At 30.4% G+C, this 22614-nt stretch overlaps 1 long non-coding RNA gene across 1 annotated transcript; it reads left to right on the top strand.

The window, feature by feature from the left end:
* Positions 1-17709: 17709 nt before the first annotated feature.
* Positions 17710-18456, top strand: LOC121121728 (uncharacterized). The gene is made up of 3 exons (XR_005865550.2): positions 17710-17894; positions 17966-18282; positions 18345-18456. It is a non-coding gene; the product is annotated as an uncharacterized lncRNA (long non-coding RNA).
* The last annotated feature ends 4158 nt before the right edge of the window (positions 18457-22614 follow it).

Genomic DNA, 22614 nt, shown 5'->3' with positions numbered 1-22614 from the left:
TTTCTTCATATAAGGTGTGCAACTATAATAGACGTTTATAACAAAATTGAGGTCATGACATGTTTGTGGTCTAAAATAACGTTTATTATTGTTATTGCAAGTCATAAACCCCGAAAATAATCTTTAAATCCGTCAATAGATTCAGGTTTGGCCTTTAGAAGCCAAAAAAAGTCATGTTTAATTCAGAGGCATATTCCACCCTGAAAGAACTATATCCAAAGAAATGCCCACCTTCATCCAATGAAGAGCTGAAAGAGTAAGGAGAGTATAAAATATTAGCAAACCAAAAATAAATTTACTCCTGAGCACAGAGAGGAATTAATTCCTTTATACATAATGAAGAATTGGTATCGAAATCTTTCATAAAGATGGTATCGGACTCGGTATTTTGGTATCGGTAGATCCTTACATAAAATGTCTTAAATTCCATTATTTTCATATCAAAAAATTATTAATTTGACTTTGATAAAATGACATCAAACAAGGCTTTCCGATAAAGAGTAAAAGTTTACAGGCCAAAAAATGTTCTTTTTATTTAAAATCATGGAAATCCCTGTCTAGAGGGGTTTATTATCTTCAACATAATATATTATTAAATAATACATAGAATAATATATATACATTATTTTAATGTTCAAACATTGTAAAAGTATATAGATGTGCCAGTGGGCCAACTAACCCTACATGCATATATTATGGCCCGACCATTTCTACATAAGCAGAGAATATAACCATTTCAGTTTTAATATACAATACATACATATATATTGTTTTTATAGATGTGTTTACTCACATTAAAGTATTTCTTCATGTTGATTGATTTATGTTAATTTAGAAATCAATGTGAACATTGTTTCATAATTTCGCCCTTATATTAAATGGTATCACATCCAAAATTATTAACAGACTCTAAGGAAAGAGGCGATGTATGTCAAACATAGACAAATATCAACTTGAATACTCATAGCTAGTGTTGTGTCAATTCTTATTTAGGACCGCGGTACAGTCCAGTCCCACTTGTCGGTCCTTAAAGAAGGTAAAATTGATCCCTTCTGACGTCATTGAAGGGATTTATCTTTTTTTAATTATTACCTAATATAATACTAGGACGTAGCCGTATTATATATTAATTTTGAATTATTTCACTGATACCCTCCTAAATAACTCCAGGATTTAGTCAAATTTGTCGATAGGCACCAGATTTAAAGTTGTGGACATTATAATTAAAATAATAAGCAAATAATTTTCAAACATAATGGAGTTACATATTAAAACTAACTCGCTAATTATCTTCCTAATTTCCCTTTTTAATTCAAATTTAATATACGTTCTCCCTTTTTCCGTTTGTGCATTAATTCGTTTTTGAATTGTTAATTTTTTTGGTGCACTTTCGAATCAACAACCTAGACCTGAAAAAAAAAATTGAGACAAGGGAATCGATCTTGTTTTATGATAAAAATCAACTTATTAGCAAAAAAAAAAAAAAAAAAAAAAAAAATCGCCCTCCAGAGCTCACAAATTTGGTTTGATCAGAATGAAATATAACCTTATGTACGCAACTCAGAACTCTAAGCAACTTTTATTTTATGTCTAAAGTATGTTTTTGAAATAAATATCTTTGCTATGGGTTTTTATAAGAGGACATACCTATATCAAGTCAATGAATCAAGTATAGTATTATGTTTTAGTAGATAATAAACTAGAATGGGCACTCGGTAGAGTTTTCAAAAAGTTGTATTATTACCTTCACGAATCCTCCACCTAAAATCAAATTGAGTTATGGATCCTAATTTGTTCCAAAGTTATTTTCAATTATGCATTTTTTAAATTACCTTGTGTTACCTTGACCTGGATTTCTCTAAATTGAATGGCTTCTTGCTGTGACCATATATAATCTTCGTATCAAGTTTGATTAATATCAGTTTGGAATAATCCCGTTGACTAACAACCAAATAAACTAACTAAAAAACAAACAAACATAACCTCTGTTTAACTTCGTTGCAGAGATAATTATATAACCAAGTAAAAATATATTATGTTCGTCTTAGATTACATTATAATGAAAACATGAACAACTTTTGCAAGATATGTCCAATGTTCTTAAAATATGTCATATATCTTATTTGCTCTAATAACCTATCGATATTTTTATGACAAATTCAGAACACACAATCCTAAGGACCGACAAAACACTAATATTAGCCAATAACCATGAAATTGTCTAAATACTCTATGTGCATTTTTTTGACTCCCATTATTCTTAGAGATGGTATTTTTGTAGATAAACACTACAATTTTATTCTCTTTGCTCTCTACCAAAGTATCATCACGTCCCTTTATAATCAAAGGTGCGTGAATTAGGAATATAATTTAGATACGTATTTGTTGTATAATTCTTATCTTGTCTTCTCTTTCATTAAAGTATATTTACACCATTGGAATTAAGGATCTGAATATTGGATAAAATGAGGTGAGAGTAACATTTAAAAAAATGTAAATATTGGTTAGAGTAAAATATGATTACATTCATTAATTATTTATACCTAATTTGAAAATAATATCAAAGAGAACTATAGTTTATACTGATCTCTGTTTTCTATTGTAATTTACCTTCAGTGAGGTTTATTTTTACGGAGGTACTTGTCCTTCCATGCTTAAATCTAAATATTAAAATCCCACGTTCTTAGCATTTAGAAGATTAAAAAGTGTGAATTGCACCTACATATTCAAGTTTATATATAAATAATTTATCATTGGCTACACTAGTTCAATTGGCCATTTGTATTGAGACACTAACCATTCGATTTGAAATAATCTGTCTGAGGATTTCGCTCATGTAACCTAAAAAGATATTTAATAGGTCATGAGCCAAACTAAAAAAAAATCCCCAAGGTGGTATGACATTCTGTAGGTTGTTGTTTAAAAATGGCGCTTGTTCAATGGAATTTTGACAGCGCCCTCTATGTGAGAAACAAACCTATATTATTTTTATTAAATAATATTATCATTCAGAAAGTTGTATCATTTTGCCGCAAAACGGCGTAACTCTCTATCGTTTTACTTACAAAACGAATATGCTTGGTTTAGTACTTCTTACCCCATTTATTTCAAATTCGATAAATCTTGATTTTTTGATTGTTTGTGTGATTTAAATTATCAATCTGTTTCAATCATATATATTCATATTTTATTCATTTCTAAATACCGTTTTTTTACAACTCCTTTTACTTTTTAATATGATAGACACGCACAATTGCATTGTTATTTCGTAGTTCAAGTATCTAGATAGTCCTAATATACACTCAAGAAAAATGATAGTAGGTCGAATATACACATACATCTCATTTTTTACTCGCTAGATGGCTCTTAAGCTGAATCAATGGTACTTTTTCCACAACAAATAACAATATTTTTTTTGCGAAAGAACAGATGTTTGACCCAATTATGTCAAACTTTATCAACTCACTGAGTATTCAAATTTTATTTCATGGTCACATAATAAAATGCCCTCATTTCCTGTAGCAAATATCCTTTAAGGTTGAAGCAAACAATTGTTGATGTAAATATAAAGTAGAGTAGGTGAAGCCTTCACATTAAGAAATTAAAATTAATTCTGAACTCTTCCGCTTCATTTAAAAGAAAAAATAAAGAAATATTATATCTGTATATTTGTAAATTTTTTTAAAAGGAGATAATAAGGTTTAGACAAAGTATTCAAGTTGAACTGTCGTTCACTCAACTTTCATATTATTGTCAAAAATCCTTTGTCTTATTCTCTCTTCTTCTTCTTTTTTTCTAAGTCTTATAATCTCCTTTTCATAAAAAGTGTGCAAAGATACATATAACATGAGATAAAATAACTTGTAGATAATTTTCTGTCTCAATATAAGCTCTAATTAACCCACAATATATATGGGCTGCATTAAAGTAGTAATTTATAAAAGTAAATATGACTAATAGTACGGTGGAATACCCAACAAGATATTTTAACGTATATTTATAATTCAGTCATAATTATAGTTCCAAATCCTATTGAGTTTTGCCGCAATCCTAGCGCCGTACATCTGCAAACAAGTCGTGCCGGACGTTAATAGTTCTTATAGAGTTTTTAGTGCCATCACAAATTCCATTATAATTGAACATTTCTAATATTTCTTGATTTGTAAAATTGATATCCTTTTTCACCCATTAGAACCGAGAAAAATTGGATAAATAGTTATTCTTTCCATTATAATAGTTATATTTTATCTACAATATCGAAATAAGATTGTATATGGATTTAATAACATATTTATAATATATTTTAGGGTTAGATAAATAATAAAACTAGGCAATAGGGGACGAACAAACTAATAATATATATTATTCGCAAGGTGGTGTGACTCAATGTCGCTTGGGCTAATATAAGTATTGACTTCTTGAGGGTGCTAGTGTAAAATTGTGTCAAATGTTGTGTGCCCCCACTGTATGCTTGATTTTTATAACGTATAAGATTTATGTATAGCTAATAGTTATATTAATATTATTTATTCATAATTTTTATTTATTTCATATTTGCAAATTTCAATACTGTGATATTTGTAACTTGTGAGTTAGTAATAATTTATAAATATGCCATTGATCTTGGGTGCTTAAGGGGAGGACCATTACGACTCTCTTCAAATGAAAGTACATGTCTGAAATGGGGGATTGCTCTGAGATGAGAAGACGTTAATGGTTCATTCTGGATGCCATAACCATACTCTGTGTTGTGTTAACAACACTTCAAGCCATAAGAAATTTTAATTTATAAACACATAACTTTTTATAGAATTAGCGATGACAACAGGATGATTATGACTTCTGATCAATATTTGAATATGTTAGTGGAAGATGTACAGACTGAAAATATCAACCAAGGTATTTTAAGTCCAACGCAAGATGGAAATGACAAATCAGATCCGTAGACTACAATTGATCAAAATGTTCAAACTATTTCTGGCAAGGAAGACCTCCTTCGACCTATGTTCTCGATCCAAAACTTTGTTAATAATGAAAAATGGTCCTATACATTTCTAATCAAATATTTGGAGAACTTTTGAAATCCTCATCACCCCTTTCCTAATGCACTTCATCTTCCTAAATTATGAAATTGTAAGCATAGTGATGAAATCACTATTTTTTGCTAATTTTCAAAAAACTATAATATTCAACCAAGAGATCAAATAAATTTAAACCAACTAATTTGAAATTAGCCACAACCAATTGATTATAAAATAATTCATTGCATTTCCTTTCCTAACTTAATAAAAACAATTATAAGGTAAACACTAAATAAATAAATTGAAATGGATTTTGATTACAAAAGTAGATTTAAAAAGACCATCTGGATATCATCATGTTTGTATTAAGTATTAACATTAAAGAAGAAGAAAAATATAAGTCAAATTGATAAGTATGAGTTCTGAGTTATTCAAAAATGCTAGAAAATTTACACCAAAAAATTAAAACATAGTTATTTCGTTCCATTGAATAAGGAGATCAGAGATTTATTTCAATAAACATATTATTTAAATTTCTACAAACTGTAGGAAGATAAATTCCTTATAGATGTTAATTATTGTTGTTGTTTTTGTTTAGGATCTGGAAAGTTCCTCACTAAAAATTATCTTGACTTTTCTGAGAAGAAATGTTTGTAACTTTACAAACTAATATTTTTAAACAACGCTCATGATTGAGCTATTTTTTTTAGACAGTAAGCTTAAAGCCCTTCTGTTTGTTGGTCCCATTTGAATATCCAATAGTTCACTATTTTCCTTAACATTAATGTAAAATGGGGTTTCATTGTTAAAAAACTTATATTTTTAGACCCCGAAAATGGAAAACATCAAAATTGTGACGCCACGTGGAAACGCTCTATATCACGGCGTTACCTTACTCACATAATATTTTTTTTTCTGTTACGTCGAATGTTTGAATTTAAATTGGCTCTTTTTTAGCTTTGAATAATTTCAAGCAATTATTGAATAATAATTCCATAGTTAGTAAGAACAATTGGCCAACCATCAACTGATTTTGGATCTTTCTCCAATTTGTTTTAGGAGGAAAAGTTACAAGATAAAGGTATATAACAACGTATTATGATATAATTTTCACGACAATAGGCATTAAAATTAAATACTTGAAATAATAAAACAAATGATTTGCTATAAATAAGGAATGTATATGACTTTACCTAGCATAATAAAGAATGACAAAGGCTATTAATGTAGTTTAAACGATATAAATAATAGATCATACACATTGAAAATGATTTCAAAAACATGAATGATTAATCAAAAAAATTGAACTCGTTGAAATGTAAAAGTCCATAAATAAAAAATTAAACTCATCGAAATGTGAGAGTCAATATATAAAAAAATTACTAAATGCTGAAAATAATAAAATCATATGAAAAAAAATTGCAAAATGAATTACATGTGAATATTTGGTATAGAGGAAATTTTAATTATTGTATAGATTATTTTAGGCCTTTATTTTAAAAAGGACTAAGGGGAATTAGGAGGGATTATGTTTCAGGCGGGAAATGTCTGACTGGGATATATCACAGCACCATTTGGAGTAGCCTTTATTTTATATTCTAGGGTCGACACTCTGTCAGTCGACGTATTGACTGGTCGACGTTTAGTCTATTCGATGTTTTTCGGTCGACGTTTAGCCACGCACCGATATATACATATATGCTATATTTATTTTTTTATCAGGGGACACATATTTTTATAAATTATATAGAAAACTAGAAGACCAACACGTCAGCAGAATGATAGGAGTGAGCAACAGAAAATAAGAAGAAAATTATATGCATAAAAGTAGATATTTTTAATTATTTATAATCATCTGTTGTTATGTATTGCAATTAACCCGTGTCCCTCCCTCTCAATCCCCTTGGCATTTTAAGTCGTTTTATATAATTGTTGAAACAAAAAAATATATCCATTATGTTTCAATAGATGGCTTTAGTAATGTGTGTCTCACGTTGCTTATGTACGATCGGTTTACACTAGTTTGCGTTAGAAGGATAAGATTTCATAATAACAGTTTTATAATTGTTGGTTCAGTATTGTTTGAGCAGTCATCAAAGATGGATACCGTGAAAATAGAAAACACGCCATAGTTAACAGTATTTCTCCGAAAAAGGTGAAAACCAAAGTCAGACTATAAACATTGAAAATGTTAAAATATATATTTCCCTTTTGTCAGTCGAGATTGCGAGTGAATAAAAAAGCTCCATGTGGAATGTAATGATTCTAATACCAATTTAGTATAGTATGGTTTTAAATGCATCAGTACTTTAGTACCACAAATGTACCGGTATTATGAAAAACACTAAGGGTAAGGTTTTAAAAGGTAAAACATAGATTTAACATTGAAATTTCTCTCTAAATTAACTTTATCATTAATATCTTCAATACTATTGATTTTAATTTACTTGCTATACAGATAGGATTTTTCAACTCTGAGGGGGAACCGTTTGTACTTCTTTTAAACATTATATTTATTTATATGGTATGGTTTTTTGTAACATCAAATCTTAGGGAGGAGCAGGTTTCACTCGTCCCAGCTGTTAAGGTGTCCCTGATATATAGGTATTATCGGAAGAAACTATTAATTTACCTAATTATTTGGAGCACCTTTTTTTTTTTTTAGGAAGTAAACAATTTATGATAAATTATAATGAGGCAAAATATTTATTAATAACATTATCGTTTAAGTTCCATTTATAATTTCAGTAATACTAGAAATTGATTCCGAATTTTTAATTAGTTTTTTGTATCAAATCTCGATAACTTTTGACTTATTTTTCATTTTTTAATGTTATAATAGTCTTAGAGTGGTTATATATTTAATTTGTTTTAATTGCTATAGATACACGGATATTTCATTTTATATCAAAATTTTGTTTTTGTTCAATAATAGAGTAAAATATTCTTCCAAAAAAGAGGTTTAACTGTAATTATGTCCATTTTGGTAGTTCTTCTAATTAAATAAGATAATGATATCACAATTATAGTAGTAAATTGACAAAATTGCCAATTTTCAGTTCAAAGCATTTGCTAACGAAGTTTCTCAGAGTTCGAGCTGTATCTGTAACTATTTATACCTGTTGTTTTTTTTTATATTTTTTCTTCTTCTTTTCTTTCATCCAAAGTACAACGGTAATAAAAAAAATCGGTTCGAAGTCATTATAAAAAGATGCAACATTCATGTTTGATATCACTATTATAAATATTTAAAAATTGAATTTAATGCCCTTATTTTACGCTAATGAATACAAAAATGCATTACAAAATTCTATAAGTAGAGGGACTCTCATTTTGAACCTTAAATTATTTGTGAGAAGATATATTTTTGCCATAATATATATAAATATGAGAGCGAAAGTTACTCAGGGAAAATATCCTTGAACCATATTAGGGTGTCTCATATTACACTGGGTCCCATATTACCCCAGTTACTCTTACTTGTGATGAGGGCAATACAATTATTAAATATTCCATGGATGGTCAATAATTAATGATGTAAATTTTAATTATTTTAATGAAAATTATTCCTTTTTTTTCCCTGCGTATTCTACGACACACTATGAATTTCAATTGCTTACAAGGCGTTATAAGAACATAATGATTGGTTTTTATATCAGCAGAAACAACATAATATTTTTTCATTAAACCTTCCATTTAAAGGTTAACCTACAGGGGGGGAGCTCAAAAATTAGAATCCTCTTCGAGACTGTCTATCCTCAGTTCTAAAAGTATGACAATTTCGTACTTGGCGCCATTCAAAAGAGGTGACAAAAAGCTACAATTTGATGTTTGTTTTTGTGCGATCAAAAATGTTTGAGCAACAAGCAAAACGGTAGAGGGTCTGTGATCTTCTTGCACACACAAATAGCTCTCCGACAAGAACAGTGGACGCGGATTTGAACGGGAGAAATGATCGCTTCTTGGCTAAATCGAGAACTCAGGTGAAGGAACCTTCAGCACCAAACATCCAGCTCAGTTCATGGGCATCAGTGTCGCGGTATCCGACGGCAGCAAGATGTCTCCCTACTTCTTCAAGGCCAACGAGAAAGTCAGCACGGACGTCTAATACAAGGTCCTCAGATACCATGTCTCACCATGGCTGAAGAGCACATTCCCCATGGAACATTATGTGTTTAACCCAAGACAGCGCCTCTGCACACACGTCCAAGAAGGTGCAGCATTTCTGCAGGGATAACATGGCTGCCTCCTGGGCAGCAAACTTCTGTAATTCATCCTCAGCCGACAATTCCTCTAATTCATCAAGGGCAGCTGTGCTACTGTTTGTCCCGTATTGAAACCATCATTCCGAATGGAGGGGAACATATTGAATAAAAAGTGTAGAAATTTTTTGAATTACCAACTTTTGATTCAAAAGTTTGCCATAAAAATGGCAGAAAATGAAAAATGGTTGTTGCATATGCTCTTTTTTTTCATTAAGTTATAGGTAGTCGTCCTGTTTTTTAATTACTATTTGGTTTTATAGATATATATATATATATATGACGGAATATCGATCATTCTATGTTGACGTCATTAGGCGGGAATCTTGTTCATTTCTTTATTTATTTAATAATACAGAAGAACCATCCCGAATCCCTCTGGTCTAGACAATTCCCTGGTCCGTCGGTAAGCTTTATCCACGGTAATAATTCATCCTTTTCCTGTAATCACTGACTGGGCAGAGACAGCTGTTAGGATCTCCATTGAGTTGAGTACATACTCTTCCAGCCTTTTGGAATAGGCAAAATTTTATTTTTAACCCTATATATTATCCCTTGGACTTTAGAGATAATATTTTCAATTTTCAGGTTCTGTTTGTATTTCAAAGACGTTGCTACAAGCCAATCTGAAGGGTAGAGTTCTTGGCCTTAGTTTTCACTGATAACACAATCCACCATTTTAACAACGGGAACCACTTTTGAGCAAAAAATAAAACTTTTTTTTTGACTTATTTGTAAATTAAGAAGAGGTGGGAAATTGGTATCTTAACCATTTCTGTTGGGAATCTGTTAAGTAGTTTTTCAATATTATTTTTGGGTTTAATACCTTTACCATTTTTTTCAAGTCTAGTCTCTCCAATCTTCTCTTGGCGAACAGAGACGACACTCCGGTCGTCGTGCTGTTAACTTCTTCCTCTGAAGTAAGCATTCTTCTTATCTTTTGTGTAAATTGATCTAAAAATGTATAATAAAATAAATATATAAAAATTTAAGTATAACTATAATATTTTACATGCTATTTTAAATGTAGAAAGTTCTCCTCCTTATAGCAGGAATTCATTTTCTTCCCCCAAAAATCATATAAGAGGCAGCGGATATTAACCAGGGTCTCAATTCAAGGATTTCACTCCTTGAACCCTTTACCCCCTCCCACTTGGCCTTATTTGTCCTTATTATTGAGAGATAAAGCTAGTAAACGATAGAGGAGCAAAGGCATAAATGAATACTATGGCTGTTATGAGTGGTTGTCGGTCAATGTGGCTTTTGAATTCGAATCAAAAGTTAATTACTAATTAAGAGACGCAAAAATGATGAATAAATATTAACAGGTAAAGGGTAAATCATTCGACTTCGAGCCTGAGATACCACTTTCGTTAGAGAGGCTGAGGCAAAATATATCAAGAGACTTAAATCCCTTGAGTCTTGATTCTTGGGTGATGACTAAGGTCTAGGCAAAGATACATAGTGGGCCTTTCTATACCAAAAACACGGATATCAACTCACTCAAACGACGATTTTATAACAACTGAACGTTCAAAATGACTGAAACTTTCATGAGTAATTGTCAACAGATGCTAGATAGAAGTGACTAGCTTTGATTTACAGGTAATGGCATCTTCATATTAAGGTCAGAAACTTTACAGACCACCCTCGTATGTGAGTTTTACCAAACTTTTTGGTTAGCCCTCAGGATATCCTAAGAGTCTGCATATTAAAGTTCACGTCAAAGAGACGTCAACTTCCACGTCTTCATTCCATGCTCAAATAGATTAAAACAGGAAGAAAAAATGATTTTTGAAAAAAAATATATAAATATATATTCCTCGTAGCATGAATTGGATGAGAGGCTTTACAGATCCCCGATGAACTAATAATAAAATTTAAAAAAATTGAGCAAAAAAATAATAATTAGAATTTATTTCACGCATGATTGTATTATAAAATTTTGGATAGTTTTACATATAAAATATTTTCTTTTTTTCGATTCTAAAGCTGATTTTTGTTCTTTTAACATGGACGATATTATAAATTTATTTATTTGTAACTTTTCATTGAAAATACAATCAAAAGACTTTGAGTCCCACAAAATAAAAGTTTTAGTAAAGGCTCAGTTAACCTATCACTTTTTCTATCCACTATGAAATTTGTTGAGGCAGACCTAATCAACGATTAGCTTTTTTATCCACTTTTAAATTCAACTATCAAAAGGGAACAGAAATATTTTTTTTTAAATATATGCGGGGGTGTACACAGGGGTGAGCTAGAGGGTCTATAGCCCTCCCCCCACAAATATCTAAATTGGCAATAAATCTAATTTTTTATTGAAACAGTTTAATTTCTCAAATTTTTTGTGAACAGCAGTGGGTTTTGAAAAAAAAGTTCAATAAAATTTAATATTAGAAATTTAATTTTTGAAATTTTTTGTAAATACCTGTAAATTTTTGAATTTTTTAAAAAAAAAATCCATTTTTCAGATTTTTTGGTCAAATTTTTTACTTTTTTGTGAATAACTGCGGGCTTTAGATTTTTTTTTTTTTTTTTCAAATATATTATTTGATGTTAATAAATAAGTTAAATAATTGTTGGATTTTTTTTTACAAAAAAAATCCAACAATTTAGTCACCAAAAAAAATGTATATATAATCCTGGGGATGCCCCTGACATGGATCTGGTTTTCAATATTTTTATTGTTGCCAAGTCTTAATTATTATTAAGAGAATAGGTATTAAATGTCATATACCTACATTGAATTGATAAGTATCAATGATAGAGTATGAAACGACACGAATTATAGACAAAGACCCTTGATTAATACAAATTAAAATAAAAAACCAAATCCTATATAAAGCTTTCTTGAGTTCATAATACGTATATTTAAATCGCTTTAAATTATACTACAATCAACTCAAGTAAATTAATTAAAACAGCCAGAAATATTTTCTGTATTTTTTATTTAACGATTGGCTCCTTGCAGAACACGGAACTTTTTTATATCTTTTTCTTTGCAACCTTGACAATATTTATTAAATGATATTAATTCAACCAGTGAAGGCCAGGTTAACTTATCTTTTTAGCTAGTTAAGTTCAATTTAATTTCGAGTTTATTTTTTATGCCTAGTTAAGTTTAAGTTAAATAACTTTAGATTAATTTAATTTAATTTAACTTACCCAAACTTGGTTAAGTTAAAATTAATTTCGATATTAAAAAATAACTATTTAAGTTAGTCCATTGAGAGATTTATCAAGGTTTTATAATAAAAATTATTCTATCTGTCTCTTTGGTAAAATACTCCACTTCCAATTGAACGATCAAGAAAAAAATACAGATTCAAGTTACTACTAAAATGGAAGTCAAAGACAGCTAAAGTGTTAGATTTTTGAGTTTCTATCTAATTTTAAACTATATGTAAAATTATAAAAATGTGGGAGATAATATAAAAACGGCACCTTCTACGAAACTTATAAAATATCCTTTTTATCGATTTGATGTAGAATGACCCAGTTGAAAAGTAAAATAAAACAAATAGTGTCAACACAGTGTTTAACTAAATCATCAAAGAACTAACGGATACTTAAAATTTAACTTTAACTAGTTAACATAATCAAGTTAAGTTGCATTAACTTGCCCAACTCTGATTATACACACCTACAACAAAATAAACGCTCTAAATGAGCAGTTTGTAACTGGCTGACGGTGGTCCTCTGACCAATTGTTGTCCCTATAATATTTTTGTAATGCTTAGAAATTGGACCTTTATTTCCACCAAATATGTTTTGTAATAAACTCTTATTTAAGGATTCCTTTTTGGTAAAATAGTACCAAATTGCAAGAATAAAAAAAAATTCATGATTGACAAAAAATAATCAATTTGGGTGTGTTAATTCTAAGCTTCTGGATGGAAAAAAGTCCGCAAATAAGATGAAATTAGTTCAAATGAGAAACTTTTTCATAAAAAAGTTGCATATCAAAGTTAATCAAGAGAATTAAATGTACAAAAACTTGGTACATTTGAGCTAAAATAAATTACTATGATTGAATTAGCATTAACCTTCAGTGTTCATTAATTTTATCTTGATTTTGTTACAGCTAGCAGTGTAATTATACATCTGTATTTTTTATAAGTTTGTTTACTTAAATTTCATTTTTTTTACGTAGCAATTATGTATGGATTGGTAGTCCCCTTAATTATATATTATGCATATAGGAGTCTGGAAAAATTTAAAGATTGTCGACTGTTGCTCTAGAATCCGTATAGTGTTTCTAATTATTACTTTTGTAGTAATATTTTTCTTTCTTTTTTTAACATTTTAATTTTATCTCCTATTTTTGAAAAAGAAAACAATGCTCATTTTGTAGATCAAAATATAGAAAAATCTTATGTGCGCTAGATTTAGCCATTGGCTTTACTGGTCAAAGGAAATATATTCAATTGATGGTTTCACGTCACTTTTGAATGATATGCTGTTTTTCAGTTTGAATACAGCAATGTTTTGAACAGTTCCTGTAACTGATTTCATTTATGTGCATATATATTGAACTATTCAAGACTGTCACTGCTACAAAGTACATTAATCTTATTACTTAAAGTATTTTGAAAATAAAAAACTGTACTATGTCAAAACCGAAACTGATTGAATCCATACAAAAATATTACAACTATATCTATTGCCTTTTTACCCAACTGAATTTATGGCTTAGGAATATGATTACAGATCAAACTAGGCCCAATTATGCCAAACTCCTAATGAAAATAATTTTGACCATTAAAATAATCAAATTCATTCATATAAATGTGTTTTACTTTAGAACAAATGAAAATTAGTTGTAACGTTATTTATCTTGAAATAGGACACTTTTGTTTCCCATATATTAAAGAAATTAAATAACTTGAACGTGACTGATCGACTAAAATTGATATTTTAACCGATTTGAATGGTATCAATAGATTTGTTACAATTAAATCTTCTTCTTCAAGATAATTATACTTAAAAAAAAAATATTATTCTATACTACGTTTTATACTAATGATTCAGATGTACAGTTAGATTTTCAGACCTTGGAGGTATAATTTTCTATTTATATTCTATAAAGGCAGTTTTTCAATAGATTTAAGAGCTTTTGGGACAACTAACTTCTCAGCTTTAAAAGCATAAATTGGCAATTCTTATGTATTGTCTTTTATTTACTTTTAGATCATGACGTAGGGATTTGTTTTAAATAGATAGTAATGTACCTTGTGTTTTACGAGTTGGTATATTTTAATAGTCATATGTATGTACATCCTTTTAAATGTAATCTCTTATAGAATATATGTTTTAGTGTATGATTGTACCCCCAATCCAAAGGTGTTCTTATTGACTTTACTCCGGTCCGTTGCTTCCGTCTGTTGGTGGTGTTCGTAGAACATTACAACAATACATCTGTATATATAAAAATTAAAGTCGACAACTCCATTTAGACATTTCATGCCTCTTTTGTTATAATAAATTAAACATATTAAAGTTTTTGTGCTAACAAATTTAAAGATATCGCTGGAACTTTGAGCCCTATTCACGACAAGATTGCTGACAAAAGTTGATTCCTAACGAAGGGAAATTTTTTGAATTTAGATTATGAAATTTGTATGTAAAGATTTAATCAAGAACCATACTGTAGAGCATGAGTATTGTGGTACACTTCTTAACTGCGATTTTTTTTCACTGGCTTCCTAGATGATACCAGTGTTTCCTTCATTTTTTTAATTAGAATTTCTCCCATTTGTGTGCATTTGTTTTTCTTTTTGTCAAAATATGTTTAGCAACGAAAAATTCTTGAGGCGAGTCTCCACTTCTATCGAGTGTCTACATGTTTTAGAATGAACATCTTATTTTAAGAATTATGCTAAGTTTATTTATAAATGGTAAATATGGTAAAAGGGAGCTTGGGTTTTATTCGGTGAAAACTAAAAGTTAATGCGTATGTCCATTTATTGCTTATAGAACGTCTGTAAGCAAGTCATACCGTCCAATCAGAGCTCCATAGAATCCTTATTACTTGTAATCGATGTTGGGTTATGAAACAGAAATTGTTCCAAAATTTATCAGCTTTCTTATGTTGTATTATTGGTTCTGATACGTCAAGAAACAACGACAATTGAGAGAAAAAGCCGACGAATTGTAGATATTCTCCTCTAACATCACTCTGTAAAAAAAGACATTGTGAATTGCTCTTTTAAGCTTTTCCATAATGTCAGGAGTCTCATTAAAGCGGTAAGAGCCTCTCCAGACTATATAATTCTTGACCATTGTAGCTTTTGAAATAGATAGAACCACAACCAACAACAAGAAAGGCGATAGCCTTTGATCTCAACGTCAAGGGGGGACAGTGAGGGTCTAAGCCTCTCTCAAGAATCAAGGATTGTTTAAGTAAGTGGACTGTATAACTTACTCTATTATAGAATACAAAATAATGATAACACACGTGTATTGGGTTTGAGCTCTATATTTCGAATGAATAAAATAATAAAGAAAAATATAAAAAACCTCCTAACTTTTGGAGGGAAAAAAGGTCAATATAATCTGGGTTGCTAACAGGTGATTATATGGCCTGATATGTAAAAGACTCAGATTCCAACAGGGGCTATCAGGAATGCAGTCAAAAAGCTGGGCCCTATTCTTAAGTCCATAGGCCATACCAACTCAACCTAGGTACAAGTAAAACCTCATCTATTTCTGACCTCCAAACTTGTGACCCCCTCATCACCGGACTGCTGGCCACTGGACTATTGAATATGGGGCTTCATGAAGGGCAAGGCCTACAAAGTCGCCCACCACAGTTTTTCATTCTTGAAGTCATCCGTTGAGGAGGATTTGGCTGTTAGTCCAATGATTACGTCATCAAGGTATTCAAGGCCTGGAGGCCCAGATTTGAGGTCATTGTGGTAACAGAAGGAGGGCTTTTCAGATATAATTGTTGATATTATAAGGTATAGTTAAAATAAACTATACTCCTGATACAAGGTACGGTATATGTTGCTCTTGATGAAGTTGGATTAAATATTACTGTCAAAAGCGGTACGATTTGCTTACCTCACTGTTCAATTTCTTTATCATTATTTTCTATGCCAAACACAGTTAATTCAACTATAATAAAGGGCAATTAACCTACATCATAGTAAGCAAACGTTTCATGTGAGAATTAACGAAATAATGGAACTTTACTTTTATATAGACCACATTGCTATTGATTTTGCAAACTTTTAATACATGTTATTTTGAACGCCTATGATACTCAAGGACTTTTCAACAATTTTTATAACGTAAAAATTAACACTGCAAAATATGGAGTGGATAATTTTGCTCCTAAAAGATTTATGAAATTAATTTTAGAACTAAATCTCTTACGTGAAAAAAATAAATAGCTTGCTAATTTTAGTTACATACATTTTCTATAAAAATATTTTTTAAAAATCACAAATTAATTAAATAGGCTATTATTAGATCGAGTCTGGAGGCAAAAATCACGTACAACGGTCACAACATATTATGTAGTTCATAATGTGGATAATATTTTGTGTTCCTATAAACTCTCTGATATATACTACCACAACAAAGTTTCACGGAGGCTATGTTTTTCACGCCGTAATCCTTGTTTTTTTCTTAGTCACCGGGGTTACATAAAAAGTTACAGATCGATTTTGATCAAACTTGATAGGCAGATTATATATGGTAACAGTAAGAGGCCATATATTTTGAGAGGTCAAGAACAAAGGTCGAGGTAAAGGAAAATGTTAATTAAAAATGCATAATCGATCATAACTTTTGAACATATTGAGGTACAACCTGAGGGCTAGGGTATATTTCTGGATAATAAAAGGGTTCTTTTGATTTTCAAAGAAACTGTGATGTTGGAATTTGACCTATCTCGGGGTCCATCAGCTCATCTACACAACCCATAGGCCGGGCTGCATTATAGCATATTAGAAGGAGACAGGGATTTTAAATGGGGTCTTTTATGGCAACTTTCTTCATCATACAATAGTTTTATCATTTAAGTATAGTATAAATTGGAACATAATGTTATGCTATGTAATTACTCACAATCATATAGCTTACAGACCCATAAATATATACAATACTATATTGAAAGGTTAGAGCATTTTTCGCTATGCACCCCCCTCTTCAATAATGAAAGCTAAATTTGCTCCTGCAAATAATCAATAATCATGGCCTGGTTAAATTCGTTAATCCTATTATCTTCAATGCAAATAGATACCTTAAAGATTTGTAAAATTTAGTTTACATACATACATATATACATATTTATAAATAGAACTTATAAAATATGAAGAGGGGGGACGCTTTACACTCTCAGGGACGTACAGGGACATAGATATAAATACCTACACCTTCATATACATGTATGTATAAGTAGTAAGCTATATTCATCCTAATAAGGTATGAAATAAATCTTATACAACCCTAGGACAAAACACTTAAAACCTTCAAGAGATTCACACCATTAAAAATATGAAATTTTCAATTGTGACAATATTGATACTATGGATAGTATCTTTGATATCAATTCTCGAAGCCAAAATTGCATCAACCCGCTTTGTAGATCAAACAAAAGGTAAGGAGGGAGAATATTATTTTATTTTGTAATCATTTCTACTTTAAATACTCAAGTAAATATTATTATAGATGATCTCATTTACGATCGACAGATCGTTGGAGAAACCATTTGATGACAATGGTGCTATTGATATCGAAGAAGTAAGGAATGATATTTTCAGTCCAACAGGTCTTGTTAGCCAATTGGGTCAAAACTTTGTTCAATGGTTCTCGTCATCCCTATTTCTGACTTTTCTCATACCCTTCAATTTGGCTGGAAATAAGAGAAAACTATCGAGAACAAAGCGGAGTAGAGGGAATGGTGAGACTCTTCCTTGGTATTTCTCCATGAAACGGATGAGTGCACTAATGAGAGCCATTGCAGATGTTGCAGATAATTATAATAGGTATAAATTATATCTCATCAGAATTTTAATCCCTACTTATTGCATATGTTTTCCTTCGATAGGTACAAAGATGAATTATGAGTGGAAACTATTTATCTCTCTTTAATAATCTATCATTTAAATACTTTTAATTTATGTATCCTGAATATTCAAATATAGACCATTTTCAATAAACAGTTTATTTACTTCAATTATGTGGGTACACATTTTCAATCCATTTGCACAAGTTTTTGTGAGAAGAAAACAGTAGCTTTGAAAACGTAGGATTCAAGGGCACATTGCCCCCTCCCTTTTAGACTACAGGGTAGGCACAATAAATTGAGCCTTTATCATCTTCAATATGATATAAAATAGGGTTTGGAGTTTGTCATACGATTAAAACAGAGACAAAAACAAATAATCTTTTAGTCAATGTGCCCACTCTCCATCTTAATACATTTTTTAATCATTTTCCTAAAACTCTTGAAAGCTGAGGCCATCTCATCTCTTCCCAAATTGGCTGCAACCTATCTAATGCTTGTTGTTAGAGATTCCACAAAATTGTGAGCCTTAGAGCAACTCAAAACGCCCCCACAAATAATAATCACAGGGGGTGTATGTTGTGGCTTTTTGTGAGCCATCCTTGAGGTGGCCAAAAATGGCTACTTTTGACTGCAGCAATGCCAACATCCTCTTGGCTGTGTTATCAGGGACTGAGTCCTGGTGGAATGTATATTGGCTCCCTAAAAAGAACCTGATTCATCTGGGAAATTACAGTGGTTTTTTTATTATTATTATTATTATTTATCCAAATGTTTCAGCCATTTTTATAAAAAATATTCAAATATAACAAAAGAAAAAACACAAATGATTAATAATTCATAGGACATAAGATAGCTTTAAACAATAAAAAAAGGCGTTCACTCCTTCTCGTTGGGATGATTCTGGAATTTCAGTGTTGTTAAGAACATGACAGTAAATATAAGAAGAAGGATCTATGACTCAACTAGGGAAAACAAAAAAACGTCGATAGACTTCCATAAATTGAAAAATTAAAAAAACAATCTAAACTATATAAATTTGTATAACGCTTTAAGCTTTTTGCCTGACTATTACACTTTGTGGAGATAATCCATGTCAAAATGTCCTAACTCATAATTAAAAAAGGGATTTCAGTAAAGAAAAATCTAAGTTTAGCAATTAGAAAGGGGAAAACGGTTAATGCACGTGTTCTATCTTCTTTTTCGTTAATTATTTAAAAAGTCGTCGTGGTGTTAAATTTTCCCTCTCAAGTAGGAATTCTCCCTTATCTTTGGTATAAATTCTTTCAAAAGTCTTACAATTTTCCTAGTAATGTTATCTCCACAACAAAGTTAAACGGAGCTTATATTTTGTCCTCTGTTTGTTTGTTTGTTAGTTACCAGGATTACAGCAAAAGTTAATGATTGATTTTGATAATACTGGGTACAAAGATTATATATGGTTATAGTAAAAAGCCATTCAATTTTTATAGTTCAGGGTCAAAGATCAAGGTCTACATAATACAAAATTTTATTAAAAAATGCATTATCGACCTTAACTTTGAAACATATTGAGGTTCAGAACTCAAATTGGTGTCATTATTTAGATTTAATAAAGAGGTTTTAGGAAAAAAGGCCATAGGTGGAGATTTGCCTAATGTCAATTCTAGTTTATCAATTTTGATGACCGTTAATTTTCATTCATATAGTTATTGTACATCGAAATATAGCTCTGTATCGTAACGATACTTTAAAAACGTGATTTAAAAAAAAGTATCTATAGGCCAAATCTATTGGGATTGAAGGTTTTAACGTTCATTTTCGTGTTTAACGGCTAGAAAAAATAATAAATGTGAGTTATAGGCTCTGGAGCGTTGCAGGACCTGAATTTTTTTGCATAGGTTAAACAATTTCAAAGATTTTTCAACACAATTCAAGTAGTGAGAATGGATACTCGAATATCTAACCCAGGAAATGTAATTGACAGAGCCTCTTATGACCCTGAATGTAAATTTGGATCTTTTGTATTGAAACAAAAGACAGAGAAAAGAAGCAACATCAATTATACATTTATAATTATGTCAAATTATGAAGGATATTTTTATTATTACTTTCTTTAATATCATTCCCAAGATTTTTTTACGAAGACATTCTAGTATATAACAATATTTATATAGATTTAAAATTCGGTAATTTATTATTTTATTCATCATTAGTGGTAGTACCTAGCATTACCCGGATTAATTATAAGTGGGCGAAGATATAGATTGGTTGTAATAATATGGAAGATAACTTCCTAAGAAATCCTCAGTGTTACTCTCTGTTTTTCCTGAACACACTCACATGTAACTAACCAATACTTGTTTCAAATTCATATAACGTGTCTGTCCTAAAGAATGAAGGAAGAAGAATAAGAGTTTGAGGGGAAAAAAACCCTTATGTGATGAGGAATGAGTAATTTAGTCTCTAAAGCACTCACTAACACAAACAAGATGATATATAAAAGGCCTGCGAGAGTTAATTCATATAAGACAAGGAGTACTATATACAACGCACCCTGTATACACGTTCGATGTCATATGCACAACTTTGCAATATTTCATTAATGCGACTATGTTGTTATTTCTTTTTTCAAAATATGTTTATGATATGAATAAAAGAATTTTTTTGGGAAAAAAATTTAATTATTCGATTTGATATTTTCAATTTCTCGAAAAAAATTCAAAAATTCACAGCTTTTCTCAAAAAATCAAAAATTAAATTTCAAATATTAGATTTTCTTGTAAAAATAAGAAAATACTTAATTTGGGTGGAGCTACAGCCCCTCCAGCCTACCCCCTGCGGACACCCCTGCATTGACCTACTTTTGTCATGCCATCAAGTTCTGTAGAGGAAAAAAGAGGTGTTTCTAAAATGAAGCAAGGTAAGATAGACTCACGAAACTGTCTACAAGATAGTTGCTTGAGCCATCTTATAACTGTGAGTTTTGAAACACCTCTTAGTTTTGTCAATATCTTGATAATTATTTATTATTGTTAATTATTTTCATTTACATCTGCCATAATTTGTTCCAATATTTTGTGCAACAGACTGTATAGTGTTGTACTACACTGAGTGCTGGGAGGTAAGTGAAGTATTAATTTACTGTAACCCAAGAACCTTTTGGCAAATCTTTACAATTGACTAAATAAACCAATATGATAAACAAGCAAGCAAATACTTCTGTATTATTGTAATACATACTATTCTTGTAATTCAGATGTTTGGGATTTTGACACAACTAGTACTATCAACCTGTGGAATAAATCTGGAGTGCGAAAACTAACCCAAAATACTTCACAGGTTTCAAATATCCAATAAAGTATTGTACCAGAAGCTGAACTACATGATCCATGCATCATAATTGTTAATACAAGTTCAATTTTTATTTGTACTTTTTATTAAGTATCTGTATACAAAAGTTAAAGCAGAAGGCAATGGAACAATTATTTGCAAACCTTGTCGCCTCTGTATATTTATTTACCTATGACCATAACTAGGAGAGATGAAAAACAAAAGATAGCTAAGAATGAAGTCCTAGGACCGATCCAACACTAATGAAAAGGAAACTCAGTTTTTTTCTTTACACAGAATCCTCATTTTGTTATGATTTAAGCTGAGTAGTTTGTAATGAAAAAAAGAGTATGAGGAGAAGGCCAGAGTGAGACATATGCTACACATTAACTATGACCCTTGTCCACATCAGCTGCCTGTTATATAATTTAGGGGGAGAAAATGAATTACTGCTATAGAGAGGAAATAATATTTAACCTTAGTGTTGGGGAAAATATATAATTATATCTAAATTGATAATTATTTATTTTATTATGCATTTTTAAAAGAATTGACAGCTCCGATAGGCAATAATACATTTTTTTGTATGCATTTGTGTGTATGTGAGTTTGTATGCAATGCATGTCGCGCTTGGAAAAACAATGATAAAAACGCATTTATTTCAAAAAACGAAGACAAATACATACTTTAGAAAAAAAATAAAAGTTGTTCAAAATTTTGTGTTACATGCGTCAGGCTATGTTTAATTCTGATCAGACTAGATTCCTGGGCTCTTGAAGACAAGTTTGATTTTTTTTTCATAAAACAAGATCGATTTCCCATGTCTCAAAGTTTTTTTAAGGTATTGGTTGTGGATTCGAAAATGCACCAAAAAAGTTAAAAAACCAAAAATTGAATTATTGTCATAAGAGTAAATGGGGAGAATGTGTATTAAATAAGAATTGAATTAGGAAGAGGATGAGCGAGTTGATCTTAGTATGTATCTTCAATCTTCATTATG

Source organism: Lepeophtheirus salmonis, chromosome 7 (genome assembly GCF_016086655.4).
Source record: "Lepeophtheirus salmonis chromosome 7, UVic_Lsal_1.4, whole genome shotgun sequence".
NCBI classification, from domain to species: domain Eukaryota; kingdom Metazoa; phylum Arthropoda; class Copepoda; order Siphonostomatoida; family Caligidae; genus Lepeophtheirus; species Lepeophtheirus salmonis.
The sequence above is the reverse complement of the archived record's forward strand: the minus strand, read 5'-3'. Positions and strand labels throughout refer to the sequence as shown.